Here is a 15,236-nt window from a genome sequence, read left to right as displayed (position 1 = left end):
GTCAACCTATGGGCTACCTTTGCCTGTTCTGGTAAGCTTTAGGGGCCACTGACTTATCATTTCCATCTTTCCACCTACTGCACCAGTGTCATTTTGTTAACATCTCTTCACATTACAGAGGGCTATTACTTGAGAAGTACAAAAATATTGCATATTGATCCTTTTCCATAATTAAATAACACAGCATTAAATTTACATCCTGAAATTTTTTTTAGTTAATAATAGCCTACTTCCTACATTGCTCACTATTTCATCTGCTTTTTTTATTGTCCATAGCAATTGGTTTTTTACTGCTACATGAACATGCCATTTACATGAACATGACATTGAAAAGTCAATTTAAAAGTGGAGTATAAATGGGTAGGACATGCACAGACTGCCCCTGTAAGCTGAAAAAGGAAGTGATAAACCAGCACTTCAAATTCAACAATTGCAGCAACAATCCAAAGGTAGTCCCTTACCTCAATATTAAATATACTTTGTATTGTCCCATGAAAAATTTCAGCTGCATCATGTTAGGGTATCGAGACCAATGTAAATAATTTATTGAGTCAGTGTTCAGTGAAGGAAACTATATACCTGATAAAGAACATAAAGAAGGTATTACAGAGGATGAGATATATCTAGTAATGAAAAAGTTAGAATATGTATTGATAAGGGAGAGTAAATTGTGGTGAGAAGCTGCTACATTAGAAAAATATATAACAGATTATATCATTCCAAGGGGTTTAAAAATGTGTCAAAAATCATCCAATTGTGCCTTTTCGCTAATGGAAGTGATAGTAAATGAACGTAAAAGTAATTTAAAAGATCCAGAAAAACAAGTAGAATCATTCACTAGGACGTTAGAACATTTTAGATATATGGATGAATATCAAAAAATGGAGAGAGAAATGGAATTAAAAGTAATTAGAAAGGAAGGCCGTCATTCCGAGTTGTTCGCTCGTTAGCTGCTTTTAGCAGCATTGCACACGCTAAGCCACCGCCTTCTGGGAGTGTATCTTAGCTTAGCAGAATTGCGAACGAAAGATTAGCAGAATTGCGAATAGAAATTTCTTAGCAGTTTCTGAGTAGCTCGAGACTTACTCCTACACTGAGATCAGTTCAGTCAGTTTCGTTCCTGGTTTGACGTCACAAACACACCCAGCGTTCGCCCAGACACTCCTCCGTTTTTTCAGACACTCCCGCGTTTTTCCCAGAAACGCCAGCGTTTTTCCGCACACTCCCATAAAATGGCCAGTTTCCACCCAAACACACCCACTTCCTGTCAATCACACTCCGATCACCAGAACGATGAAAAATCTTCGTTAGGCCATGAGTAAAATACCAAACTTTTGTGCTATTTTACTTGGCGCAGGAGCACTGCGAACATTGCGCATGTGCAGTTTGCGACTAATCGCTCCGTAGCGAAAAAAAATAACAAGCAAACAACTCGGAATGAGGGCTGAAAAGGAGATAATTTTGAGAAAAAAATGGAAATTTCCATAATGTCCCTTTAGTATGTACATGCATCTGTATTTTATGAAAAGCTGTTCTGTACTTCATTGTTTCTATACTTTATTATGCTATGTATCTTTTAAGCGCCTTGAGTCCTATTGGAGAAAGAGCGCTATATAAATACATGGCTTCAGGATGATTTTAAGAATCAAAAATATCCATTATCCACAAGAAACAGGTTTGATGCCCTGAATGATGATGATTTTTTAGGAAGCAATTGGAGAAGGAACAAGAGATTTTAAAATATAAAAAAGTAGGAAACGGGGAAAACGGGGTAATGAAAAGATAAAAAAATTAGAAAAACAATAAACAAAAGTTCAAACATCAAATGAGGAAACAAAAACTTTTAACATCAGTAAACACCCCCTTGCTATAGACAAGACAAAAGTGATAAAGAGAGGGCTTAAATTTGCACCAACCAATAAATTAAATACATTTGAAACATATCTTGATATACAAACATTTATAAGAAAGATTTCTCTTAAATACTTTTTGAATCAGAATTTGGAAGAAAGAAAAGAAGTAGAGATTTTTAAACCTAAATCCATTTTTAATCCAACTTTCAACAGAGTATGTTTTATAGAAAGTTTCAGTAGATTAGTCTGTGCTTATTTAGAAAGAATTCAAACTTCTTGAGGGCAAGAAAAAAATCTGAATATGAAAGAAGGAGAGGCGTTGAGGAATCTGAGTAAAAATCCTGAAATAACTATCAAACTGGCAGACAAAGGAGGAAGAGTCAGTATTATGGATACAGTACAATATGAAAAAGAGATTTTAAGGCAATTAGGGGATAGAGAGACCTACATCATATTAGGAAACAATCCAATGATAAAAAAGGATCTTATACAATTATTATCCAACCATAGAAGTAAAGGAACTATCACGAAAAAGGAGAAAAAGTATATTATGGTTGAAAATCCATCTCTCCCTATATTCTATAGTACATATAGTACCCAAAGTACATAAAGATCTAAACAATCCCCCAGGCCTTCCTAATGTTGCAGGAACAGACTCTTTAAAAGCAAACCTATCACACTTTATCGATCACCATCTACAAACAAGTATTAAAGATAAAATCTTTCATTAAAGACACTACTGAGGTCATAAACAAATTGAAGAATCTACAGTGACAGAAAAATTAGATCCTTGACACAGCTGATGTAAGTAGTTTATACATTATTAGTGATCACACCAGAGGTTTAGAAGCGGTGAAGTATTCCATGGACATTTCAGATATAACACCAGAAAAGACTGATTTTGTATTGGAAGAAATACGTTTTGTCCTAGAAAATATTTTTTTCTAATACAATGGGAAGTTTTATCAACAATAAAAGGAAACTGTGATGGGAACAAATTTTGTGCCCTCATATGCCAATCTTTTCATGGGCTACTGGGAACATTTAAAGATTTGAAGTAGCCAAAAATTTGAGAAAAACATTATGGTATGGTACCGTTTCCTTGACAATATTTTTGTCGTTTTGGAAGGAGAAGAAACTGAATTAAAAAACTTCTTTGAAGAACTTAACAACAATTGCTTCAATATTCAACTTACAGTTAATATCAGTAAGAAAGAATTACGTTTCCTGGATTAGATACGGTATACTGAAAATAATGAGTTAAAAACAAAAATTACTGTAAACCAACTGATAGTAATTCATATATAAATGTAAAGAGTAATCATCATCCAGCATGGCTAAAGAATATCCCAAGGGGTCAAGTAAGAAGATTAAGGAGGAACTGCACTGATGTGACAACTTTTCAAGAACAGCAGCAGTTTTGAAACAAAAATTAATCTTTAAAGGTTATATAGAAAATTAAATTGATAAACCTATGAATGAAATCGTGAAAATACAAAGGAGTATTCTGTTACAATCAAATAACACAAAAGAGCCTCCTGAGATTAAACTTCCATTTATTACTTCTTTTAATAGTACAACTATAATAAGTGTGAATCCGCACCAGTAACATGTAAGTGTGTGAATATTTGAATGATATAATAACCAATATGTGAGCAGTTTACAACACAAATTCAGAACTGCTTATTGATTGGTGGTGCTTCCAGGAAATTTGTAGATAAACTACATTAAAGATAAGAGAAAAGACAAAAAACCTTTTTTGGGAGCACTCTTGATTATTGAATAGGTGTTATGTGAATGGAGATATCTAAATTAAAACTTAACCTTTAATTGATCCTTGTGTAAAAAATATGAGAATTGGCAATCAAATGATGCTAATGTTAAAAATGTTAAAAGGATCTAGTTGACCTTTTTAGCAAATGTGGTGCAAGATCGGTATGTAGGTGAAAATATATATACTTCGGATAACTTCACCAGTTATGGTAAGGGACAAGAAGTGCAAGAAAATGGTGGTAAAATCAAAGGGATGGTGTCTGACTGTGGATGAGAAATGAGAGAAAAAAGAAAGAAAGAGAAAAAGAAAGGGAAAGAAAAGGAAAAGAGACTTGGATGTGTGGAATGATGGTCTCCTTGGAAAATGGCCCACTGCACCTGGTATTCTCAGGAGGTACCCCTTCCTAGTACTGACCAGGCCATACCTGCTTAGCTTCCGAGATCGGACAAGATCGGGCGTATTCAGGATAGTATGGCCGTGGGCCGTTTGTTAAAGGAGGAGAGGTGGCCACTTCTGCTCTCTGTACTTTACATAAATCAGAACTTTGATAGTTCGAAATTGTATTTCCAGATGAGAGAGTGTGTGAAGAAAAAAACTTAAAAAAAATTTGAAGCAAGCGTTTGGAGACAGGAATGTGAATACTGGATATAGATTGTTTTGTGAAAATTATGGGATCCTGAAGCCTGTCTTTTCGCAATGTAAACAGACTAATGGTGCTCTAATGGAGCTGGCTCAATAAGAGCTGAATACTGGCTCAATATTAACAGTAAAGTGACTGTGCAGGAATAAATAAATAAATAAATAAAGAATGAATAATTAATTAATTCATGAAAATGTGTGCAGGACTTAATAGGTAAACAATTAATTAATTAATGAAAGAAAAGAAAAAAATGAAAGAAAAGAAAAAAATCCTAAACAGAAATGACAATCCTTATAGGAGCCAAACTAACGGAGCTATAATGGTTCAAGACAATGCCAGTGTGAAATTAAATTTGCATTAATTGATTAATAAATAAACAATTGATTGATGATTCTATGAAAGAATAAAAAGGGATGAGAAAACCCAATCAGGGCAATGCTGGGCTGAAATGAATCAGCTGATTGGTGCACAATGAGTTCATAGAAAAAATGAAGACAAAGGCAAGTTCATAGCAAAAAAAAAAACACATTGAGCTCAAGGCTGGCTCCAAAAATAACTGAGATCTTAATGGTATATAAAAGTCGAGTTTGACATAGGTTAATTTGACAGACTACGTTCATAACAAAAGACACACTTTTGAGCTCAAGGCTGGCTCCAAAGCATGACTATGGTCCCTATGGTAATAGATAGATTAATATCTGGTTGTTATCCTTAGTATATGCGGAGAACTCAAAATTAATAATGAAGTATTCCCTTGTGGCAAAATATTCTGCAGGGACTGATGGCCCCAATGCTGTGTAGTAATGGATTACATTTGCAGGTGCATGCAGTGCCACTAATGATTAAGGCGAGGTTCAAGGAAGAGGAGCATGCAGGTCCTTAAGGCAAGTAATGTTCAATTGCCCTGGTGGTCTAGTGTACTTTACCCCCACCACTTCGTTAGTGGTGTCTCTTAGACGTCCCCTGGAGTTCTCCGCTGTAAGCGATGATTGCCGCGGCCGCCCGCTTCCCGACCGGGCGGTGTCGCGATGACGTCATCGCGACACCGCCCCGTCCGGAAGCGGGCGGCCGCGGCAATCATCGCTTACAGCGGGGAACTCCAGGGGACATCTAAGAGACACCACTAACGAAGTGGTGGGGGTAAAGTACACTAGACTACCAGGGCAATTGAACATTACTTGCCTTAAGGACCTGCATACTCCTCTCCCCCGAACCTCGCCTTAATCATTAGTGGCACTGCATGCACCTGCAAATGTAATCCATTACTACACAGCATTGGGGCCATCAGTCCCTGCAGAATATTTTGCCACAAGGGAATACTTCATTATTAATTTTGAGTTCTCCGCATATACTAAGGATAACAACCAGATATTAATCTATCTATTACCATAGGGACCATAGTCATGCTTTGGAGCCAGCCTTGAGCTCAAAAGTGTGTCTTTTGTTATGAACGTAGTCTGTCAAATTAACCTATGTCAGACTCCACTTTTATATACCATTAAGATCTCAGTTATTTTTGGAGCCAGCCTTGAGCTCAATGTGTTTTTTTTTTTTGCTATGAACTTGCCTTTGTTTTCATTTTTTCTATGAACTCATTGTGCACCAATCAGCTGATTCATTTTGTCACAACTGAGGGCCTGAGCTGACGGGAGGCAGCCTCAGTTGTAGGGGCTGAGATGTACCGGAACCTGGGAGGTTGTATCAGACCCCTGGACATGTAAGTAACATGAATAATAACTGCCCGAAGGCGTGACCACGACAACTTGGATAAAAGTCAATGATGTTTATTATGACAACTCCGCAACACAGCAGCAGTAAAAGAAAACGTAAAAGTCAGCAAAGAATAAATACAGTTCCTAGGTACTACAGGATGGCAGGAGCCACAGGGCACTGGTAGTGTGAGATAGTTCTTATAATGTTCTAGATGGGAAGTCCTTACCAGGCCCGACTGTAGCAATGGAGATAACCCAGGATTGTACCAGCTGGTGTTCCAGGAAAAGCTGGGTTGCTGAAGATAAAACGTCTGCTGTGGATACTGGCTGGAACCAGACTGTTGTTAGCACGGAGTGGATACTGGCTGGAACCAGTTAAATAATAAATGAACTTGGGAGCGATGAAATATGAACTGAAATGTAGAACTTGAGAGCGGAGAAATAATAATACCGGTGGAGAGTGGTAAAGTGTAGAAAGGACACCGGCCCTTTAAGAGAAGCTGTACTCTGCTGGAAGCTGAGCTGGAAGCAGGTAATGTTGTAGCTGGAAACAGATGAATCCACAATGGATTGGAGAGTCAGGCTACACCGCAGGTGGAATGCTGGTGCAGGTCTCTATGGTGGAAGTCTTGAGACAGGAGCTGGAACCTGGAAGACAATCACAGGAGAGAGACAAACAGGAACTAGGTTTAACAACCAAAGCACTGACGCCTTCCTTGCTCAGGCACAGTGTATTTATACCTGCAGCAAGGAAGGGATTGGCTAGGCAATTATGCAGATTAACAATACTGACAACAGATTGGAGGAAATGATCAGCTGACAGAATCCAAGATGGCTGCGCCCATGCAGACACTTGGAGGGAAGTTTGGTTTGTAATCCATGTGGTAATGAAAACAGTAATGGCGGCGCCGGCCACTGGAGACAGGAGACGCCAGGCTGACAAGTGCACATCCAACCACGCGGACACAGCGGAGGCCGCGGCTGACGTAATCGCCACTCTGACACTCTGCATGCAGAAGCTCAGGGACAGCGGCGGAGGCCGCGGGAGATGCCATGCCAGATGTAATAAGGCGTTACTGTGACAGCGTCTCAGAGAGACAGGAGAGGATGCAGGAATGTGAACATTAGGATAACAGATGGGATCCGGTCCTGGAGCGCTGAGCCAGCCTTAGGAGGCATCTGATGGGTAAGAAATGGCGTCCAGATATCCGGATCGTGACAGCACCCCCCCCTTTAGGAGTGGCCCCAGGACACTTCTTTGGCTTTTGAGGAAACTTGGAATGGAATCTCCGGACCAAGGCAGGAGCATGGACATCAGAAGCATTGGTCCATGAACGTTCCTCAGGGCCGTAACCCTTCCAGTCAATAAGATACTGTAGTTGACCGTAACGGTGACGTGAGTCCAGGATCTTGGCCACTTCATACTCAACGCCTCGTTGAGTTTGGACTTTCGGAGTTGGAGGAAGTGAGGAATGAAACCGATTCAAGATCAACGGTTTCAACAGGGAAACATGGAATGTCCTGGGTATTTTTAAGAAGGGAGGCAACTGAAGTCTGTAAGCAACAGGATTGATGACTTGTTCAATCTTGAAAGGACCGATATAGCGAGGTGCAAACTTCATACTGGGAACTCTTAACCTCAAATTCTTCGTGGATAACCATACCCGATCACCCACCTTGAGAGCAGGAACTGCTCGACGCTTCTTATCCGCAAACTTCTTGTACCTGAACGATGCCTTGAGCAGAGCTGATCGTACGCTCTTCCAGATATTGGCAAACTGATGCAAGGTGATATCCACTGCGGGAACAGAAGTTGCTGGAAGCGGTTGGAACTCAGGGACTTTAGGGTGGAATCCAAAGTTAGTGAAGAATGGTGTTGAAGCAGATGAAGAATGATACTGGTTGTTATGACAGAACTCGGCCCAGGGAAGTAATTGAACCCAGTCATCTTGAGAGGAGGACACATAGATGCGGAGGAAGGCCTCCAAGTCCTGATTCACCCTCTCGGTTTGACCATTGGTCTGAGGATGGTAAGCCGTGGAAAACTTTAGCTTGACTTGAAGGACTTGACATAAACTTCGCCAGAATTTGGCTGTAAATTGAACTCCTCGATCTGAGATAATTTCTTCAGGAAGACCGTGGAGTCGGAAGATCTCTTGTATGAATACTTGAGCCAACTTGGAAGCTGACGGAAGACCGGTGAGAGGAATGAAGTGTGCCATCTTGGTGAACCGGTCAACTACCACCCAGATGGTATTGAACTTGTTGCACATGGGGAAATCTGTAATAAAATCCATCGACAAATGGGTCCAAGGTCGACGGGGAACAGATAGTGGAACCAGTTGCCCCGCAGGCGACTGGCGGGATACCTTATGTTGAGCACACTTTGGGCAAGATGCAATAAACTCCAAGATGTCCTTTTTCAGAGTTGGCCACCAATAGGACCTAGAGATAAACTCCAGGGTTTTTTGGATACCTGTATGTCCGGCAAAACGGGAAGCATGGGCCCAATGCATGAGCTTCTTCCTTAGCATCGGTTTCACAAAACTTTTCCCTGATGGGGGCGTAGAGTCCATCCCTACCGTGGAGAATGCCAACGGATTTATAATAGGATGCTTGTCTGAAGACTCTGACTCATTTTCTTGCTCCCATGAGCGGGAAAGGGCATCGGCCTTGCGATTCTGAGAGCCCGGACAGAACTGGAGTTTAAAGTCGAACCTGGAAAAGAAAAGTGCCCATCTGGCCTGACGAGGGTTGAGACATTGTGCGCCTTTCAGATATAAAAGGTTCTTGTGGTCTGTAAGTATGGTGATTGAATGAGAAGCTCCCTCCAACAGATACCTCCACTCTTCTAGAGCGAGCTTGATGGCTAGCAACTCCTGGTCGCCAATGGCATAGTTGCGCTCAGCTGGGGAGAACTTCCGGGAGAAGAAACTGCAAGGGTGTAAATGGCCATCTTTAGCCCTCTGAGATAACACCGCTCCTACTCCAACGGAGGAGGCATCCACCTCTAAGATGAAAGGAGAGTCGATGTCAGGCTGTTTCAGAACAGGCGCAGAGATGAACCTTTGTTTTAAAAGATGAAATGCTTGCATGGCTTCTTCAGACCACTTGGACGGGTTAGCACCCTTCTTAGTGAAAGCAGTAATAGGCGCCACAATGGTGGAAAAGTCTCGTATAAACTTTCGGTAATAGTTGGCGAACCCCAAGAACCTCTGGACCCCTTTGAGGGTTAAGGGTATCGGCCAATTTTGGATAGCTTGTAGTTTCTCAGGATCCATCTCTAGTCCGGAACCGGACACAATGTACCCTAGAAACGGAATGGACTTGACTTCAAAGACGCATTTCTCTAATTTGCAATAGAGATGATTGACACGGAGACGGGACAGAACCTCTTTAACCCAAAAACGATGTTCCTCTAAATCGTTGGCAAAAATGAGGATATCGTCTAGATAGACCACGACATGACGGTATAGAATGTCTCTGAAGATCTCATTGACAAAATGCTGGAAGACAGCTGGAGCATTACTCAATCCGAAGGGCATGACGAGGTACTCATAATGTCCATCACGGGTGTTTAAGGCGGTCTTCCACTCGTCACCCTCACGGATCCGGATGAGATTGTATGCACCTCTCAAGTCCAGCTTTGTAAAGATGGTAGCTCCGCTAACTCTGTCAAAGAGCTCAGTAATCAGGGGTAAAGGATAACGGTTCTTGATGGTAATGTCGTTCAAACCTCTGTAGTCGATGCACGGCCGCAGACCACCATCTTTCTTTTTTACAAAAAAGAAGCCTGCGCCGGCTGGGGAAGAAGAAGGTCGAATGAACCCCTTTGCTAGGTTCTCTTTAATGTATTCCTCCATAGAATGCGTCTCAGGCAGAGACAACGGATAAGTTCGGCCTCGAGGTGGAACCTTCCCTGGAACGAGATCAATCGGGCAGTCCCATTCTCTATGAGGAGGAAGGATATCAGCAGAAGCTTTACTGAACACATCCGTGAAATCTTGATATGGAGGAGGTGGAACATCAGACGACCTGGGGGAGGAAGAACAGACAGGCAATACTTTAAACAAACATGTCTCAGCACAGGAGGAACCCCATGCCAGGATTTGCGTAGTCGTCCAATCAATTGTAGGATTGTGAAGACGGAGCCATGGAAGGCCCAGGACCACAGGATATGTGGCTCTTGGAATCACTAAAAAAGAAATAAGTTCGGAATAAAGAACTCCCACTCTCAGACGAACTGGTAGAGTCCTTAAAGAAATAACTGCATCAAAAATTTTGCTGCCATCCACGGCAGTTAAAGAAATGGACGAAGGAAGTCTCTCGGTGGGTAGGGACCACCATTTAACATAGGCTTCGGTAATAAAGTTCCCAGCTGCTCCGGAATCAAGGAGGGCAATGACGTTCCGATAACGTTGAGCAACTTGAAGCGAGACTGGGAGATTACAATCTTGAGGAGATGGAGAGGAGATCATTACTCCTAGCCGGCCCTCTCCTTGGCGAGCTAGGATTTGGAGTTTCCCGGACGTTTGGGACAGGCATTAATGGTGTGAGACGGAGCTGCACAATAGAGACAGAGAGACTCGGAGAGACGTCTTCGGCGCTCAGCAGGAGTTAAACGGGAACGGCCAAGTTGCATGGGCTCATCTTTAGATGGTGACAGTTGACGAGGAGGAGGAGCAGAAGATTTTGGAGCAGATGATCTTCCACACTCAGTTGCTCTCTCTCTGAAACGTAAATCAACTTTCGTGCAGAGTGAAATTAGCTCATCTAACTTAGAAGGTAAGTCTCTGGTAGCTAACTCATCTTTAATACGCTCAGATAAGCCATGCCAGAATGCAGCATACAGGGCCTCGTCGTTCCATGCCAGTTCGGATGCCAGGATCTGGAACTGTATCAGATATTGTCCTACAGTACGTGACCCCTGGCGTAAACGGAGAATCTCGGATGAAGCTGAGGTTACCCGGCCTGGCTCGTCGAAGATGCGCCTGAATGTTGACACGAAGGCAGTGTAGGAAGATAGCAGGGTGTCGGACCTCTCCCATAACGGTGATGCCCAATCAAGGGCTGAGCCACTGAGAAGAGAAATAATGTAGGCAATTTTTGTACGGTCACTGGGAAAATTGCCAGGTTGTAGCTCAAACTGAATCTCACACTGGTTGAGAAATCCCCTGCAGAATCTTGGAGATCCGTCAAATTTTGCTGGCGTTGGAAGATGAAGACGTGGAGCAGAAATGGGTAAGGTGGGTGGGGTTATAGCTGGAGTCACTGTGGTTGACGCACCAGACGCGCCTGATCCACGGAGAGTTGTCTGAATCCCATCCAGCCGAGTAGAGAAATCCTGGAGACAGCGGATGATGTGGCCCTGTGCAGCCTCCTGATGTTCTAGTCGGGCTGCCAGTTCTTGCATCGGCCTGGCCGCTTGATCCTGGTCTCCGGCTGGATTCATTAGGTCAGTGCTTACTGTCACAACTGAGGGCCTGAGCTGACGGGAGGCAGCCTCAGTTGTAGGGGCTGAGATGTACCGGAACCTGGGAGGTTGTATCAGACCCCTGGACATGTAAGTAACATGAATAATAACTGCCCGAAGGCGTGACCTCGACAACTTGGATAAAAGTCAATGATGTTTATTATGACAACTCCGCAACACAGCAGCAGTAAAAGAAAACGTAAAAGTCAGCAAAGAATAAATACAGTTCCTGGGTACTACAGGATGGCAGGAGCCACAGGGCACTGGTAGTGTGAGATAGTTCTTATAATCTTCTAGATGGGAAGTCCTTACCAGGCCCGACTGTAGCAATGGAGATAACCCAGGATTGTACCAGCTGGTGTTCCAGGAAAAGCTGGGTTGCTGAAGATAAAACGTCTGCTGTGGATACTGGCTGGAACCAGACTGTTGTTAGCACGGAGTGGATACTGGCTGGAACCAGTTAAATAATAAATGAACTTGGGAGCGATGAAATATGAACTGAAATGTAGAACTTGAGAGCGGAGAAATAATAATACCGGTGGAGAGTGGTAAAGTGTAGAAAGGACACCGGCCCTTTAAGAGAAGCTGTACTCTGCTGGAAGCTGAGCTGGAAGCAGGTAATGTTGTAGCTGGAAACAGATGAATCCACAATGGATTGGAGAGTCAGGCTACACCGCAGGTGGAATGCTGGTGCGGGTCTCTATGGTGGAAGTCTTGAGACAGGAGCTGGAACCTGGAAGACAATCACAGGAGAGAGACAAACAGGAACTAGGTTTGACAACCAAAGCACTGACGCCTTCCTTGCTCAGGCACAGTGTATTTATACCTGCAGCAAGGAAGGGATTGGCTAGGCAATTATGCAGATTAACAATACTGACAACAGATTGGAGGAAATGATCAGCTGACAGAATCCAAGATGGCTGCGCCCATGCAGACACTTGGAGGGAAGTTTGGTTTGTAATCCATGTGGTAATGAAAACAGTAATGGCGGCGCCGGCCACTGGAGACAGGAGACGCCAGGCTGACAAGTGCACATCCAACCACGCGGACACAGCGGAGGCCGCGGCTGACGTAATCGCCACTCTGACACTCTGCATGCAGAAGCTCAGGGACGGCGGCGGAGGCCGCGGGAGACGCCATGCCAGATGTAATAAGGCGTTACTGTGACAGCGTCTCAGAGAGACAGGAGAGGATGCAGGAATGTGAACATTAGGATAACAGATGGGATCCGGTCCTGGAGCGCTGAGCCAGCCTTAGGAGGCATCTGATGGGTAAGAAATGGCGTCCAGATACCCGGATCGTGACACATTTCAGCCCAGCATTGCCCTGATTGGGTTTTCTCATTCCTTTTTATTCTTTCATAGAATCATCAATCAATTGTTTATTTATTAATCAATTAATGCAAATTTAATTTCACACTGGCATTGTCTTGAACCATTATAGCTCCGTTAGTTTGGCTCTTATAAGGATTGTCATTTCTGTTTAGGATTTTTTTCTTTTCATTCATTTTTTTCTTTTCTTTCATTAATTAATTGTTTACCTATTAAGTCCTGCACACATTTTCATGAATTAATTCATTATTCATTCTTTATTTATTTATTTATTTATTTATTCCTGCACAGTCACTTTACTGTTAATATTGAGCCAGTATTCAGCTCTTATTGAGCCAGCTCCATTAGAGCACCATTAGTCTGTTTACATTGCGAAAAGACAGGCTTCAGGATCCCATAATTTTCACAAAACAATCTATATCCAGTATTCACATTCCTGTCTCCAAACGCTTGCTTCAAATTTTTTTTTATTTTTTTTTTCTTCACACACTCTCTCATCTGGAAATACAATTTCGAACTATCAAAGTTCTGATTTATGTAAAGTACAGACAGCAGAAGTGGCCACCTCTCCTACTTTAGCAAAAGGCCCACGGCCATACTATCCTGAATACGCCCTATCTTGTCCGATCTCGGAAGCTAAGCAGGTATGGCCTGGTCAGTACTAGGAAGGGGAACCTCCTGAGAATACCAGGTGCAGTGGGCCATTTTCCAAGGAGACCATCATTCCACACATCCAAGTCTCTTTTCCTTTTCTTTCCCTTTCTTTTTCTCTTTCTTTCTTTTTTCTCTCATTTCTCATCCACAGTCAGACACCATCCCTTTGATTTTACCACCATTCTCTTGCACTTCTTGTCCCTTACCATAACTGGTGAAGTTATCCGGAGTATATATATTTTCACCTACATACCGATCTTGCACCACATTTGCTAAAAAGGTCAACAAGATCCTTTTAACATTTTTAACATTAGCATCATTTGATTGCCAATTCTCATATTTTTTTACACAAGGATCAATTAAAGGTTAAGTTTTAATTTAGATATCTCCATTCACATAACACCTATTCAATAATCAAGAGTGCTCCCAAAAAAGTTTTTTTGTCTTTTCTCTTATCTTTAATATCTTTTAATAGTATAAAGATGAAAAGGTTTTAAAAAGACACTGGCACCTTTTGGAGGAGGATCCTGTTTCAAAATCTTATATTCCTAAACAACCTGAATTTATATATAAGAAAGCACAGAATATTAAAAACAAATTAGTTAAGAGTGCCATCCCTTCAAAGAGAGAAGGCTGAATAAGAACAACAGGATTTCATAGGTGTGGTCTGTGTACAATGTGTAAGAACCATGAAGACCAACCTAGTAATATAACAGAATATACCTTAAACAACACTAAAGCACTTTACCAAATCCCTGATTTTTTTAACTTGCAATAGTAACAAATGTGTTTATTTAATAGAATGTGTATGTGGTCTCCAATATATAGGATGGACATACAGATCACTCTGAGAAAGATGTAGTGAGCATATAATAAATAATAAAAAAGGTTTTGAGAACCATTCCCTTTCAAAACATTTTAAAGAACAGCATAATAGCCCTTGTAAATTCCTAAAAAAATAGTGGGGATAAAACAAGTAGACAGCCACTGGCGAAAGAATGATAGGGAAAGTGCATTAGCCAAGCAGGAAATTAAATTGATTTATGAATTAAATACATTACTGCCAAAAGGTCTTAATAATGGATTTGAGTTAAAATGGTTCCTGTAATGGTTATGTATTGATTCCTTTTTATATATAAAAAATCACTCTGCACTTTTTCAGATATTTCTTGTGATTTTTAACATCTCAGATATGCCCCTTTTTATATTAATTGTTTTAATAATTTTTTTAGTCATTTTTTATATGAAATATATATATATATATATATATATATATATATATATATATGTTGATATATATCTAATCCGGAAGTAAGTCTCCCATATAACAGGGAGATGGGATGCATGGGACCACCAGCTTCCTGTAAGAGCTGTGCGGTCCACCTTGTGCTCCATACTATAATGCGCAAGAGCAGAAGTCCATATATGGACTTCTGAGAACACCAGAAGAGACCAGAAGTAGATGGTAATTAGTGCTAAACACATACAAAAAAGTTCTTGGATATGGCTATAAAGTACCACATAAAAAAGAAAGGAACAGAGTGTTTTCTGATGTTTATTTACATAATGTATATATGTGTTTATAAAGTGTAAAATGAGGAATATATGGTAAATGCACCCCCCTTCCCAGTATTATCCAATTAGTGTCATGGAAGGGAGATTTGTACAGTTACAGACCACCATGGAGCATAAACCTTGAAAAAGACTCATGCTAAGGATCGAAACGCATTGGAGGAAAGGGACTTTGTACAGCTAAAGAATATCATTGGGAAGGACATATGTTTTGCATCTACAGCAGG

At 41.4% G+C, this 15,236-nt stretch overlaps 2 pseudogenes; one reads left to right on the top strand and one right to left on the bottom strand.

The window, feature by feature from the left end:
• Nucleotides 1-3,992: 3,992 nt before the first annotated feature.
• Nucleotides 3,993-4,110, bottom strand: LOC134937969 (5S ribosomal RNA; annotated as a pseudogene).
• A 9,258-nt stretch (nt 4,111-13,368) lies between these two features.
• LOC134936893 (5S ribosomal RNA) lies at nt 13,369-13,486 on the top strand (annotated as a pseudogene).
• The last annotated feature ends 1,750 nt before the right edge of the window (nt 13,487-15,236 follow it).

Source organism: Pseudophryne corroboree, chromosome 6 (assembly GCF_028390025.1).
Source record: "Pseudophryne corroboree isolate aPseCor3 chromosome 6, aPseCor3.hap2, whole genome shotgun sequence".
Classification (NCBI taxonomy): Eukaryota; Metazoa; Chordata; class Amphibia; order Anura; family Myobatrachidae; genus Pseudophryne; species Pseudophryne corroboree.
This window is presented reverse-complemented; position numbering and strand designations above follow the sequence as displayed.